This window comes from Simochromis diagramma, unplaced genomic scaffold (assembly GCF_900408965.1).
Source record: "Simochromis diagramma unplaced genomic scaffold, fSimDia1.1 OVJJ01000393.1, whole genome shotgun sequence".
NCBI lineage: Eukaryota > Metazoa > Chordata > Actinopteri > Cichliformes > Cichlidae > Simochromis > Simochromis diagramma.
The window spans coordinates 63,914-76,578 of NW_024386730.1; the positions used below are offsets into that span (position 1 = coordinate 63,914).

General features: G+C 39.0%; 1 long non-coding RNA gene across 1 annotated transcript; it reads right to left on the reverse strand.

Moving 5' to 3' along the window:
* Positions 1 to 5,189: 5,189 nt before the first annotated feature.
* Positions 5,190 to 12,094, reverse strand: LOC120741456. Its single transcript, XR_005697671.1, has 3 exons — positions 11,069 to 12,094; positions 7,230 to 7,234; positions 5,190 to 5,202 (listed from the first exon to the last, which is right to left on the reverse strand). It is a non-coding gene; the product is annotated as an uncharacterized LOC120741456 (long non-coding RNA).
* Positions 12,095 to 12,665: the final 571 nt, after the last annotated feature.

Consider the following 12,665-nt stretch of genomic DNA (forward strand, 5'->3'; position numbering starts at 1 on the left):
AGAGCCACACAGAGACATAATGATGTTAATGGAGTCATCGTAGGTTAATTCAGTACGTCCAAAATATACTGGGAAAAAAACAGGACCTGTGGATCATTTATGGTGCAGGTGTAAACCGAGGAAAACCGATGGAGGCACGCCCACTCATCGATGTAGTTTCGGTCTTTTGAAGTCCACATTCCAGTCATGTCACTGCTGAGTTGGCACATTCCAGAGAAAATTAGAAAAATTAGATTTGTTCTGGTTCAGTCACAGGTCTGTGCTGTGAGGCAGGATTTTGGCTTATTGAGATAACTTCAGGGTAAACCTTGGGTTGTAATGTACTATAAATGTGCTTCACTTCTCACCTGTACATTGCCATGGTAACCTATGCTGTGATTAGAGATCAGTAGACATGCAATCACTTGAATTAAGCAAAAGCTGAGTTGCTTTATAACAGGAATGTCCATGTGTTCATTTGCTGATTTAAAATATGTAAAAAAAAATCACCGTCCTTCATTTTACTCTGAAGAGTTTCTGAATCAGCTGGAAACATGCAAATAAAAACCTGCTCAGCCTGCTGAGACCACATCATCATTTTAGGTTCGACAGCATTTCAAGTAGATGAATTGAGGCTGCAGTTTGGGGAAGGCCTCAGCGATGACAGGTGGCTGCTACTAGTCCGGGCAGATCCTCATCAATGTGAATGAAAGAGGGAGGGACAGGAAAACAAGAACGAACAGCATGTAGTGGCGAGGGTCATAGAGACGGAACCAGAAGTGAGCTGAATACATTCGACATACAAAGACAGACTAGGATCCATCTACAGATTGAATTTACAGTTCAGTGTTGAATAGTTCATGAAATAAATTATATAAAACGTGTATTTGGATGAGATGCATCACAGAGTCATGGCTCAGTGTCTGAGAGCTTGACTGAGTCCCAAAGGTCTGAATGTGAGCTTAAAGTTGTTGTTTTCATGAGATCAGAAACAACGTTTATTTTAAAGCTTTCATCAGCATTTTGATATTTGAAATTTATCCTGAAGAGATTTTGATGGAAAATGAAAATATTTAAAAGTTAATATATATTGTTGAGAACAATGACAGTAGTCTGGCTCTTTCTGTTTCGGTCTGTTTTCCTGTTTGGGTGCAACTAAAAACATATTTTGTGTTTTGGCCTCGTTTAACACTCCTGTTCTACAAAGATGGACTATTTAGCACAGAGGAGCTGAATCTGTGATGGGTCCTGATAAATGGGGATTCCAGCTGGTTTGTAGGTGAAGATGAACTTTTCAGGGTAGCATTATAAGCTCCTTACTTTTTAAAAATGGTTAAAGATATATTTGATGAGCTCCTTACTCTTTTTAATGATGGTTAAAGATAACTATGAGGACACGTAGGAGTCTGACAACATGTCCATCGAGAAAAGAGGAAGAATGAAGGAGCAGATGTTTGCAGCTGGACTATTTTTAATCACATGAGCTTAAAAACTTAATGCAATACTTTAGTAAAAATGTACAAAGTCTACAAATTATTATTAGTATTTTATTTTAATGAAATAAAATTATTTAATATTATTTAATATTTTAATCGCCGTCATCGCTGCGCTCATGTGTCAGTGAGTAGAAATACTACAAAAGCAGAGTAAAAGTAGTCAGTTACAATCTGACAGATGGAAATGTTGGTGCCGCATAAATATGATTAAAAAGTAAAAAAGAAACACTGGAGTGAGTTCACTGAATGTATTTAAAACAGATCGTATTTCGTTAAACAGCTTTAGATTCACGGCCTGTTTATGGAGGATTCAGACATTTCACTTCCTCTTCTTAACATCAGCAGCTGGAACAGCTGGAACTCTTTTCTTTCCTTTTCCTCCCAAAACAGAAAATTTAGCTGCTTTAGTTTCTGCTTAAACCACAAACAGCTCAGAGAGTAACGGTCACCATGTGCAGCACAAAACTGTAAAGACAGTTACAGGTGACTGAAATGATGAACATGTTAAATTTCATGTTTCAGATTCTCAGCTGTGTTGATATGACGAGTGGATGATTTGAGCTTTTTTTCATTTCTGTCACTGACACCAGGTAAAGCCCGCCCTCTTCCTCTGAGCACGCTTTCTTCCTCCAGTCGTACAAACAGTGGTGGATGGCTAAATTCATTAAGATTCATGTGATACATTTTATTCTAATATATAACTATGAACATAAATTTCTCCCTATTTTGCCTCCAGTCGGTGACACATTGTTGTCCTTTTTTAAACGCGATCTTGAGCAGCAGTTCTCCAGGATGAAGGTTTGTCTTTGGACATTGGCTACTTTTACACTCATTTTTAACACAGTCCTATTAGCTGAGCCTGAATCATTCAGGCATTAAAAGGAACTTATTCAAGGGATCAACCAGTTTGTTTATACACATTTTTCAATTAAGCAGAGAACCAATGTTAAACTGTAACTTCAGAGACTTTGTTACCTGAAGTCTGTCACAACCACACATTTGTTCACATTTCTTTAGTTAAATTTAGGAAACCTGCCAAAGATTTCACAGTTTGACAGACACAAACTCCCAGATTTATTTCCCACTTAAAAAGATAAATGGCTTCTCAGTAGACCCGCTGCTCAGATGAAATAAGTGCCTGGATGACTTTGAACGTTTTACATTTTAATGAGCAGAAAACAGAAGAGATGGTTTTTGGTGGCATTTCTGAGGCCACTCAGAACAAACTGGAACAAAAAAGTCTGAGGCCATTACCCCCATTTTAATTTCACTCCACTGGCTACCTGAACATTTTAGGATTGTTTTTAAAATTCTCTTATTTGTTTTTAAATCTCTTAATGGTGATTGTGCTTTTGCAGTAGCTGCTCCAATGTTGTGGAATGATCTGCACGTTAGGAAGGCCTCTTTTATTTTTAGTTTAAAGCATGTTTATTTGCTGAAGCCTTTGGCACTGTTTAAGGGGACTGACTCAATTTGTTTTTAACATGTTTTATTTTATTTTATCTTATTTTATTTTTACTTTGCTTATGCTATTTGCATGTACAGCACTTTGTCAACTCTGGTTTTATGTTAAAGTGCCTCATAAATAAATTTTATGGTATAATGTTATTGCACCAACAAAGTGATTCTTAAAAGCTCAAAACTCGGGTTTAAAGTGGAAACAGGAGAAGTCGAGGAGAGAAGAAGAATCAGGTCTAAAGAAAAACGATGCATGAAAAGGCAGCATTTCAAATTACACAAGAACTGCACTGAAAATTGGAACAGGTCTTATAATGTGACGAATCCAAATTTTACAGTTTTGGTTCAAATCATCATCAGTATATAGTATATAGATAAATAACTATATAATAATAATAATAATAATATATATTTGGATATATATTTCAGTATGTCTGGAGGAAGAGGTTACAGCAGTGAGCTTCTACTGCTGTAAAACAGGGCGGAGGCTCTGTTGTGGGTTGGAGCTTCATTTCAGTCGGTGCTGTTGGTGATCTTGTTAAAACTGATGGAGTCATGAACACAGAAAAATAGCATCAGATGTTGATCCACCGTGCAGTACCTCCTGTAAACACACTGTTAGTGCTGTGAAAGCGAACAGCACACAGTCAACTATCAGTCACGGACAGATGCTACACAGTAGTGAGAAGTTATTTTCTATTTGAAGAGAAGGGAAAGCATCGGATGGACGGGCTCCCCGTCGCCCTCTGCTGGTTAATTTATGAGATGAGCTGTTTCATATAAAGTGGCATGAAGAGGTATCAGCATCAAACCTTATTTTTGAACATTACTTCTTTGGCATTTTGCCTTTATTGGACGGCAACAGTGAACATAGACATGAAGCTGATAGATGTCAGGATGAAAAAACTCTTTTTTTAAATTCAGATTTATGAAGAACTGCAAAAAAGTGATTTATATTCAGCATGTTGGTGCACAACAATCTGGCACAAGATGCACATGACTGAGGGAAACATAATAAAAGAAACAAGTACAATAATAATAATAATAATATTAATGATGATGATGATAAAGGAGCAAAAACCATGTCGGTGCTTGTGTTGGGACGTTGTGAGGAATTCGAGTGTCTGTTTTCATCACTGGATGAGACTCTGCTGTTTGCTGAGGATGATGAAGAGTTTGTTCCTCAGCTCAGTGTGAAGTTTCCTCCACAGACAGTTTAACTCGAGGCTCAGCAGTGAAGTTACAGTCTGACGTTTTAAGATAAAAAGCTTAATAAGTGCCCAAATCATCTACTGTGTGCAGCACATCTGTTATACTGATCTTAGCATTGTCAAATAAAATAAACAAATAAACACAAGAAGAAGCTTTATACTTTGTTTCAATGCTAAAAAAAACAAAAGTTAGATTAAAAATAAAAAAATTCCTATTTAAAATTTATTTTTTCCATGTCAGCTTCACATTCGGAGGGATCCTGTAACGCTGTCACATACAAACATAAAAATGTAGCTGCATGTTGTGTCGACCACGATGACTGTGATTGGTCGGTTAGGTATGTCCTCCTGTGCAGATGTGACTGTGTTCCTCTGGTGTCTGTTTTTGACTTAAAGAGAGAAACTCCAGCTGCAGCAACACAACATCACTGCTGCACCACCTCCCAAAACCACATCGTTGCTTTTATATACATTTAAAGCACAGGTGAAAATGAAGCAGGAGTTTGGTTAAAGTTTACTCATAAGCATGAGGTCATGGTTTTATTGATACCTTCAATATATTTAATAAATCCTTTCATATTTCTGCTTTCATATTTCGAGGGTTAGAGGTCCTAAGAGTTGTTTAAACCTTCATTGTTTTTGAAACATTCCTGTTTTTTATGCCGACCTTCCTTCTGGTTGTTCCATCATCAGAATGTTACGTAGTGTGGAACCATCATGAATTAGACCACCTAATCTGTTTCTTCATCTTTTTGAACCAACATCATTTTTAAATAGTGTTTTTAAACCATCAGGGGACTAGTATGACCCCTGAAATATTTTCTTTTTTAATTTTCTGGAGATGAAAATCCAACGACAAACAGGAGCAGCAGTGACAACAAGAAAAAGGAAAAGAAGAAGAAACACACCAGAACCTGATAGATGATTCATCTGTCCTTTAGATCCATCCTTTGTGTGACCTGCAGGAGAAAAAGGAGACGTGTCAGCAATCAGGTAGAGTCTGACAACCAGGAAGCAGCTTCACCTCTGATCACACACACTGAACTCTGCTCACTCACCTGGAGGAAGAACACTCATGTTGACGGTTCCCACGATCTCCCATGATGCTGATTCTCCCACAAGGACACCACACTCGTATGTTCCACCATCAGCAGTCGTCACATCCTTCAGAATCAAAGACACGTCTCCATCCTTCATCTGTCTGTCCTGCAGATCCACCCGGTTCTGAAAAGATGGATGCTGGCTTGTTTGATCAAACTGCTCATCTCGGTACAAAAGCACATATTTATCTCCCAGGTCAGCTCTGCTCCACTTCACAGCTCTGATGGGTTTGCCTTGTGGAGCTCGACATGTCAGAGTGACGTTCTGTCCAGACTCAGCTGTGATGGTTGTCTGGTCTGATAGAGGAAGCCACACAGAGCAGAGAGGTTAAAGGTCAAAGTGCAATTGTTCACTTCTACAGCAGCCAATCAGAGAGAGGATCAGAGACCAGTGAGCTCTGCTGACACTTCTTGGACTTTATTTTGGGACAAAGTCACTGTGGCGCGAGGGAGGCCGGCACATCTGAGTGGCATCAGCTCATCACGCCTCAGCGACTTAAAAGCAGAGTGAAGTGGGTCCTGAGGTGGTTGTTGTTCCGAGAACCGAAAATAAAAGTGTTATAAGTGAGCTATGTGGTCGCTCCATCGTGCATCTGTTACAGTCACCAAAACTCTGAAGCAGTTTATCAGGTTTGACTCATCTAAGAGGTTTTATGTCCTTGTGTCCTTTGAAATTAGAGTTATGGATCTCTGGTTTACAGCAGCCATACAGATACTGTAGAGTGTGGATAGGGAAGAAATACAGAGCAAGACTAAGATGAGATAGCATTTATTAATTATTGATGTCCTGTTGGTATGTGGGAGCTGAATCTCCTGCAGATATTCCAAAGACAGTGAGAGCAGTGGTTCAGGTCAGACACAGAGAGACGAGGAGCAGAGAGGAGGGGGATGAGAAAGAAAATTTAAAGTTCACTGTTGAACGTCACATAAAATAAAGCATATAAAAGTGGTGGGCGGAGTCTACAGTCAGTAACTGAACTGATGAGTTTGTATCCTTGTCCCCTCCCACACCCCACGGTTTGTTTTGTTTGCATAGAGAGAAAAATCCAAGTGAACGCCAAGAAAACTCAGGCACCCTAACTCTGCCTGGAAGAACCGGTTATTGCAATAATTCCAGCATTACAGACACTGTCAACTCTTTCCTCATTGGCTGTTCTCAGTCTTTTAATCTTGCTGAGCCCTACTTTGGCTAATTGTTTTTCTAAATCTTCCTCTAATGTGACTATTTAACACTTTATTTTCCTGCTCTTCTGTCTTAACAGCTATATACAAACATCCATCTCTAAATACTTTAGCTAATGTTACACCTCCAAACTTCTTTTCATGTCTCTCAACAAACTAAACCATCGGGCCATGCTCTGAGTTCCTACCATACATCCATCCTCTCTTCCTCTTCTTCCTCTCCTCGGCCCACTATGAACAGGTGTTGTGCCAAACGCTGATTACTTATATTCAAACTGCTATAAATGCCTTGTTGGTTTCGAATATGTGAAATAGATCAAATATTTCCCTCCTGAATGACATCAAGCCAACTTGAGCCAAAAACAACATTCCTGTTACACGGTAGCAGCCGCAATCAGTTTTTGGCAGTGACTTTCAGATATCCTTTCTTTATCCAGTTAAAAAAGATCTAATTGACATTAAAAATGTCTTTTCAAGAGTAATCTGGCCTCGAGGATGTGCAACGAATATAACAATAGTTCTGTAAGTGGACAAAACGACCGGATTGGTTATAATGTAAGTACAAGAAGACAGAGCTATAAAGATAGAAGTTTTTTAATTTTATTTATATATATTTATATTATTTATATATAACACTGCAAACGCTGTTCACTGAAGTCTATAAACATATGTAAAGATATTACACATAAAAAAAACATGGATAGATTATAGATCACTTTTTGGCACAACACCCAGCTCCTGTCTCACCTCAAAAAAACCCTCCCTTCCCTTCTGTAATGCGCCACTCCAGCCAAACCGCGAACACGAGCTGCGTATTTTTATTCATTTATTTATTTTGTATGTTAACCGTTTTTGTTCCCTACAAGGACATCATGCACAGACTGAGTCTCGGGGGGATTTAACAGTTTTCCAGTAAACGAGAGCAGAGTTTCAGGTGCTTGTTCATGAAGTCAAAATAAAAAGCACATTGATGCTCGTTCATTGATCTACTTTCAGTGACGTCACAGCCAAGTTGGCACATTTCAGAGAAAAGGAGAAAAATTGGATTTGTTCTAGTTCTTGTCACAGGTCTGTGCTGTGAGGCAGCATTTTGACTTATTCAGATAACTTGCAGCTTAACTCTGAGCTTTATTCACTGTGAAGGTGGTTTACTTCTTACCTGTGTACATTACCATGGCAACCTATGCTGCGCCGGTACTTCCCACTTACAATCAAATCACCAGAAAATAGTTTTGCCAGGTGAGATCAGTGTGAACAGAGAACAGGAGGATCTAAAGGTTTTCAGTTGGATCTAAGGTCTTTGTGTTTCTGATAATAATAATAATAATAATAATAAAAATTATTAGAATAATAAATAATCAGCAATGAATGATCAGCAAAGTGGAAAACGGGGATCTTTGGAGGAGTCGGACATCCCAGCGTTGCCGAAAACTGTATAGTGCAACTGTCTAAATCTGGGGTACATTTAGGGTCCGCACACAGATTCTCTCTGAATGAAGATCAGAATATATGAAGGTGACTGAACATCATGGTTCTCCTGTTTGTTGCTGTGCTGCAGTTTCTAAGATGATGTCATTTCCTAGCTGTACGTTTCTTTCTCTTTAAAATCACGACCTTTATACTGTTTCTGCTGCTCTATCTGAGCTGCATCAACAAACCTCAGGTCCCAGTTTCTCTGAAGCTTCATCAGGATAAGGTGGGACATGGTGGGTGGAGTCTAATGGCGTTTTCACACCTGCAGTCAGCAAGTCAGCTGGTTAGAGTTTGTAAACTGATTTGTTTTGTTGTTTTCACACATCGGTTGTTGTGGTCACACCTGAGTGTGAATGCTGTGTTCACACTCACATTATTAATCTGTCAGATTCTCTGAGCTACTCTTTATAAAGTCTCCTCCACACATTTCCTTTACCTCATGGCAGTCTGGGTAAAAATAGGGGAGAGGGGCTTTTTGTTTACCAGACTGCACCCCTGCCTCGTAGCACAAGAGTCCTGAGACTCTTACATGACCTGCAGAAAAGCTGATGTATTTTTTTAATCTATCCTTCTGAGAATAAAACAGTATCTTTCAGTTTAACCCTTTTTGTTCACTTCAAGGACATAATGATAGACTGTCTTGGGGGCATTTGACAGTTTTACAGTAAACGAGAGCAACGTTCATGAAGTTCAAACAGAAAGTAGTACCTGAAGGAGCGCTCACCTGAAGAGGCCAAATCCACCACACAGACAAACAGCAGAGTTAAGCAGAGACCAGCTGATGTTAACAGAGTCATTGTAGTTAAACTCGGTACGTCCAAAATATACCAGGAAGTAACATGTGGATCCTTTATGGTGCAGGTATAAACAGAGGAAAACTGATGGAGTCACGCCAACTTATTGTTTCGAGGTGTTTAACGCCACATTCCAGTGATGTCACTGCCAAGCTGGTTAACTTTGTGTTTCTCTGCTGAGCATCAGTAATGAATCGATTCTTAGAGACAACTTAGAAATGAAAACTAAAACTATCAGGAGCAGCTTCTGTTCAGTGATTCAGTTTAAAATGGTCTTTAAGCGTTTTCATTGACTATTTTATTCACAGCATGTTTTCAGTGTTGTTTCGATTCTCTGAGCCGTACTTTAAAAAACACATAATGAAACACAAACTCTTTGTAACAGGAATGTTTGTTTGTTTATTCGGTGATGTAGAAAATGAATACGATGCCATCATCCTTCATTCTGCTCTGCTCGATACACAGAACACACAAAGAAGACCTGCTCAGCCTGCTGACACCACATATAGTATTTCTGCTTTTTATATGATTTGTGCTTAATATAGCATTTCTGCCATTTTACAGTATTTGTGCTAAAACATGAATGCCGCTGAACAAAAAGACAAAATAATAAAACAGTTTTAAAACATTTTATTTTAGAAATACAGTTTTATTTACTAATGGATGAACATAATGAACAAAAGAAGGCTGCAGATTTAAATAAATGAGCTACACACAGAAATGAAATCATCTCTCCTGCTTCCTGCTGCAGAGATGATCCAGGATATCTGCTCATTTATTCAGACTCTGTGACTGAAGTAAAATCCATTCATGATCATCCTGAAGTCTGAAATAAAACGAATGCAGGCCGAAACACGGTGAACATTAAAACTACTTTGATTGTTTTAAAACAGCCCAAAATCTTCATTTAGAGAAATGACTGTCTTCATTTGAAAGTATGAGTCTGTGTCTCTTTGTTTCCTGTCTGTGGGCTCTGGCTTGTAAAGGCTGTTCATTGTCCTGCTGCACCCACAGCCACGGCCGAGCTGATCCTTTAAAACACAGAGTTCACGATCACAGTCTCTGTTTCACTCCATTCCTTTAGTTGGTGGAACCGTTTAAAAACTACAAATCCCTTCCACGCCAGAACAAATACGTCATTCACACACTGGTGATGGCAGCTACATTGTAGCCACAGCCACGCTGGGGCGCACTGACAGAGGCGAGGCTGTTCATTCTAGTATGAAAGAAGAGTTTCACACCACAGGAAGTGGACTCATTCGCAGAAATCACTCGTGTTTGGATCGCGTGCTTAATAATACTTTAATGATAATGTGACGTTTCTACAACCTTAACCACCCGAGGGGGCGGGGCGTACTCCGCCGAGCGCGTGTCGAGGAGTCCAGGAAGGCTGTAGAGAAGCTCGATTTAAGGGTTAGTGACGTCACTGGTCATGTCGCTCGCTGGTTCAGAAAGTGGTTCAAGTGTTGGTGAGTTATGAACAGAGAGCAAAGAGTCTCAAAGAGTCGCATCTGATTCGTGACTGTTTGACACTTCTACATCGTCATTGCGATTTTTTGCCCCTGAAATAACGAAATAAAATAATAAAGCCGGATGTTACAAAATATGATACAAATTAAAGCTCATTTTTAAATTCATATTTATTAATTTATTTGTTTATTTCAATTTGTCAGAAGTTTCATTTCTTTTGAGGAGGGAGGGATTAGAATTTTTGGCAAGTATTTCATGGTTCAGGCTTTAAAGAGTTAAGTGTAAAGTTAGTGTGTAATCGATGCGGTGACACTGTGCTGGAGCTTCGCTGGTGATAATCTTTCTGAGGTTAGACAGTGACAGGAAAGTTACTGTTTCTTGCCTCCCATTTTAACTTCATGAGTTCTGTTTTTTCGTTTTTTACTGCGTCTCGTCTTGATGCATGCTCAACCATCCAGCAGTCAGCTGAGACAGAAGAAGTCAATTGGATGAGTGATTTCACAACACAAGCTTTCCAGGAGTTTATTGCTCTGAGAATATTTTGTAAGTAAATAATGCTGCGGTCAGTCTGCAAGAGTGAATAAGAGTGTCACGGCCAGCATGGTGTAAGTTATTTAAGGACCCAAAATGCAAGCATGGCTTCTGATGAGAGTGAGCTTTATTGAGGAGGATGACATACAACAAAAAGGCGAGGGTGCGAGACTGACAAAACCTAAATTGGGAAAACTAAGAATAAAGCTAACCTGAAACCAGATGCAGCGCAACCACACAGGATGACAGAGGGCAATAATTCAGACAAACCAGCAATAAAGGCAGACACAAGGCTTAAATACACAGAGGGAGAGCACAGCTGGGAGTAACCAGACATGACGGGACATCACAACAAAACAGGAAGCTCAAAACACAGAAGACAGACTCAGAGATGCGGCTTCACACAGAGACCTGACTACACTAGAAGGGATACACAGGCAGGGACGACACAGAACAGAGGGACCACAGAATAAACACCGAGAAACCAAAACACAAACCGTCATAATTCATAATAAAATCAAAAGTAAAAGTGCAAAAACCAAAAACACTGGGTCAGCGACCGTGACAAAGAGAGAAGACAGGTGGTGAGAAAGTGTGCATCCAAACCTCCACAAACAGAAAAACCTCTAAGGATCCAAGTTTACTGGTGTTGTTTTAGTGGACCGAGCCTGAAATCGGTTAAACACAAGAATGTTGTAAAGAACTGTTCAACTCCACAACTGCAGCACATTTTCTGTCCGTAACACTGAAACGAATGCACTCACAAAATATTAAAACACATATTTTGTTTAAATCACATTTTAATGAATGCAGCTGTGTGACTAAATGTTCAAAATATTTAAAATATAAAACAGATGTTGAGCAAATGTCTAAAATGTCGTTCATGTCTTGTTCCAACTCCTGTCAGATATGAGTTAAAATAAATTGTGTTGTTTTGCTCTTCTTGTAATTATGCACTACATGTTGTTTCACTAAATGCACAGCCCCATCATTGAAGCTTTTATAATTTAGTCTGAAAAGTGAGCCCACAGTGAGGGACATGACAAAGAGGAAGTGAGCTGTGCGCTAACACCATCTGTGACTATTGAGAAATCATCTGTGAAATATTATCCTGTGTTTTCCAGTTTTTACCAAAAGAAGAAGAATTAATAATAACTGTATTATTTTTTTCTCTCTACACAAGTTCACAGGTTCCTTAAATTTTAAAGTCCATAAACATTAAGGGAAAAGCTCACCAATCATGAAATGCTTTGTGAGCACCAGTTTGTGACTGTGGGAAAGAAGAACTAGCTTTTAACAGGAAGCAGCAGAACCAGACTTCATGATTAGCAATAATTAAATTTAGAAAATGTGAAATTTCTTCTTTTTTCTAATTTAAATTCATTCACTCATCAACATATTTAAAAATTTAAATATTGACAGCCTTTATTTCTGCTTTTCTACTTCTACTTTGCTGCTGCTGTTTGTTGGGAGAAATGTCTCCTGTAACAAACGGTGAGCTCGCATCTTAACGACTGTAACTCTCATCAGTCAGACGTCTGTTTGACGTTCAGTCAAAGTCGCTGGTTAAAAGTCGGTCTTCTTATTCAGGTGTTTGTAGTGCTCGTCTCTTTCATTTCCTGTTGTTTCTGTTAGCCGCCTTAAACAAACCAAACCTGCTCAGTCTTTGCTTTGTTCTGCAGTTTGAACACCAAGTCTTTGTCTTATCTCCCGCTTTGAAAACAGTTAAAGCAGTAGCCCTGTCTCGCTCGTGGCTTTAAACTGATGTCATTAATAAAGCAGGTCAACCAGTAGAGGGAAAAAGATTTTGATAGTGACTTGTGGTCATTTTAAGCTTCTGCGAGAGGTTAAACAGGAAGGGCCCTGTGCTGGTTCAGGAAGTTAGTCTGAGTTACTTTATCAGATATAAAAACGTCTCTCTGCTGAGAAGCTGCTACCAGAAAATTTTAGCATATTTTTTAGTAAATTTTC